The following is a 3,836-nucleotide window of genomic DNA, read 5'->3' as shown; positions in this document are numbered from 1 at the left end:
CTGTTCCAATGCAGAATCTAAAAGTTTAAAAGGAAGATTCCAATAACAGAGCCAAGCACTGGAGGCTAAAATACAATTTATTCATTTCTACTTTAAATATAATACCGTTTTGGATTAAACAACAACAGTCCCTGAATCATAAGAATTTAGTGTTGAATATATTGCCAAAATGGTATACACCTCCTTTTGATCGAGTTGGATTATCATGAAGCTCTTTCAACATTTCTGACATCGTCCATGAAAAAAAAAAATTGGAAAAAAGGTCAAATTTATATATTTATTTACACATGTGAAAATTTTAACAAACATATCCTGTATCACATGGTTGTCTCAATAAATACTTTAGATATGCAAAGCCCCCCCCCCAGGTGGCGCAGAGGTATGTCTGCAGGCTTACAATGCTAGAAACCAGGTTTCGATACCCGTGTTGGGCAGAGCACATGTAGCCCATTGTGTAGCTTTGTGTTTAATTACAAACAAACATGGTATTCAAAGTGAGTAGCTACAGTTTTCTTTGACAAAAATTGTAATTAAGATGTACCATGATATGTGTAACAAATTTTTCTTACATTAATAGTTACAATAAAATAGTTAGAAAGTTTCAAAGCAAAGGAGACCAAATTATTTAATTATTTAGATTATGAAGCTTGTGAGTTTCACCTAGTAAACTTGACATGACAGGGTTAATGCTCTAGTTTTCTCACTCACCTTTCCATTTGAAGTATTAATATTATATTTTTGTTTAGCACACTCTTCGAGGTTGTTGACAGTCATTAATGTCAGACACATATATCTCTTCCTATAAATTATGTCAATTTATATGTTATTATCTTCGTATTTTCAAGACAAATAGGTACTTATGAAAAATTAAGCTTACTTAAAAAAGTCATTATTTGTTATATTCTTTAAAAGAAATATTGGTATTCACAATCTCTCAAATTTTGTTTCCCTAGTATGATAATTGCATATAATTAAGTTTTCTGTACTATATCTTTTGAAAGTATTGATTAAAAATATTTTTCTCAAACAGGGTATACCAGCTTAATTAATATATAACAGTAATATTATTCTGTTTTCTACTAGAATAATTTTAGTGGAAAAAAATAAAAATAAAAACCACTACTTAACAGTGAGTTCAGTTTGAACATATGTTATCTCCATATTTAATAATAGCTTAATTTTAGGTTGCTAGATAGAAGGACAAAATATTTTTATATAATGACATTTTGAGACATTTCATTGCACAAACATGACATCTTAGAAGTCAATTTCGCTAAAAATAAAGAAAAAAGATAATTTTACATAAATATTAAAGATATGAAGCAGCTGAAGTCTTTACACAACTGATAGATCTGTGTACATGCTATTGATGTCCGAGTTTAATAACAACAGTTTCTTAATTATCAAAACAATACATTATATGGTGGTCTTCAAATCTTCAGTGGGGCCGAGTCTAGAGTTGTATGTGTATACGTGGTATCATACTTTAAAACCTAAGATCCGTATGATGTCCTCCCAATTAATTGCTCTGACCCCGGCATGTGGTCATCAATTGTATGCACATACAGTACCCCGTGGTGGAGATGGAAAGCATAAGTTCTGAAAATGTCCCCTTAACATTAGTTTAGCGCTCTAGGGTACTTGTACCATCGAGGAGGAACCATGGCATTTTCACTGGTATTCACCTTTAATCTAAAAAATAGAATCAAAATATTAGTTTCAATCATTAGAAGTATATTTGCACTACAAAAACATTAAGAAAAATTTCGTTAAATTATTATTTTAAGAATTTCTTTATCTGTCAATAGATGGCGCACCATTCATTTCTTTGATACAAAAATTTAGTTTTTGCAAAGTGTAGTAAGTAGATTTATTTTTCCAAAACCAGTATTATGATTATTATGAGCACATCTTCTGTAAGCTGGTAATATGTGACAGATAAATAACCTCCAAGTGAATTTTAAATCCAAACTAATTGTTGGATATACAAGACTGTAGTGTAACAGTTATTACATTCTATGGTGATTTAATGATCATTTAGGTTTACATAACAAGAGTGTTAAAGATATTTATTTTAAAGGCAATAGTGATGACAAATTTCGTTACGTAACTCGGTAAGTTTCGTACGTTGTGTGTGTAATTCAATTGTTGTAATTTGACGTCACATTACTGGAATTTTCTGTATTTTTATCGTTGTCTTAAGTGAGTATTGTTACATCATAGAGTCTTAGTTTATACCAAGTTCTAGGCCTCAGTTAGGTAATATACATATATTATAAAGTTAAGTTTAGGAAAGTGAAGTTTGACTGCATGATTCTTAGTGTAGTTGTCAAGTGAGAATTTAACAGATAAGGAGAGTAATCTGTCTTGTCAAAGAGTGTTCTAAAGTAGTTGAACCTGTATGGACTTTGACGAAAAGGCAATTATTTAAAGTTCTGGATACAACTGTGGTAAACCATGGGGTAAAGTAAGTGTATTTATCACTGGTTGTATAGGAAGAAAGAGAGTAGAGAAAAATAATTCGTTTTTAACTTGAGTTATAATGTAATTGAACCAGCCTATGTGGTCTTTTGACAAGAATTATTTATAGTTTTAGATACTACTGTAATATCTTATAGTGTACATGCTCGTACACATGTTTGACTTATTTTGAATATATTAGTGGATTGTGTGCTGTTCGTTTATTGTTCGAATTTATCGTCAGTAAGTCATAGACACCTACTTTAAAATAATCCCAGCTCACTTATATCAAACCTCGACACTAATGTGATATCAATGTATCATTTTGGTTATTAAAGTGCAATATTAAATCAAACGTTGTTAATTACATGTATTGGAATGTAAGCAATGTATTGCATTATGAAAGGTACAACTATAAAGGAATTCTAAAACATCCATTCATCAAGAAAAGGAGGGACAAGTTTATGACAGTTAGGAATGAGTAACTTCCTCACTCTAATTTTAATTTCGTTTTTTTTAAAATTAATTGTTTTATTTCTTATTGATTCAATAGAAATATTTATTTTAATTACGGAATGTAGTGTATCCCATATTTATTTTGTCTACTTTTAATATCCCACCATCATTGTTCAAATGTTGTAATTTTGACTGACTGACATAGCTACTCCATCATGTAATTTTTGCTACATACTCAGTTATCGCGTTATACATAGTATTCGAAACCTCGCTGTGTACGTTATTCATTCATAATAAGAATATTCTTTTATAAAGAAAAAATAGCAAGAATTTAAATTTCTTTTGAGATCCGAATTGTTTAGTAAAATTTCCTACGACTATGCTGATTTGATGTATGTACCACTATGGCTGTAAGGTTAAGTTTTGTAGCAATAGAGACTGATAAATTCAGTATTTTGAGAAACATTTGAAGGTCATCGTTTTGAACAGAAAATTTAGTTAGCTATACTTTTTTAACTAAGGTAGCTTGCTGTGATCAGTAGTACATACCAAAATTGTTCTGATGTTTTGTATACAGTTTACTTTTAAGAACACATTTAAAGTTATTTACTTTCTAGACGATCATCAGTTAACTTATATTTTATATATTTTATTAATTTATATGAAATAGAGCAAAAGAGAAAGAACCTTGATTAGAAGGCTCTACATTTCTAAGGCCACTCGTATATTACTATTTAAACACTAAAACTAACGTTTCTCCAGTATATAGGTTTTGTAAAGAAAGAAACAGAAGAACGCTTGAGTAATAGACTTAGAAATTGGACACAAATGAAACTGGCGAACAGAACAGTAGTAGACTTAAAAACTGAACACCAAACATGCTTGCCCTTTCAGCTGTGGGGGCGTTATAATGTGACGGT

Source organism: Limulus polyphemus, unplaced genomic scaffold (assembly GCF_000517525.1).
Source record: "Limulus polyphemus unplaced genomic scaffold, Limulus_polyphemus-2.1.2 Scaffold8277, whole genome shotgun sequence".
NCBI lineage: Eukaryota > Metazoa > Arthropoda > Merostomata > Xiphosura > Limulidae > Limulus > Limulus polyphemus.
This window is presented reverse-complemented; position numbering follows the sequence as displayed.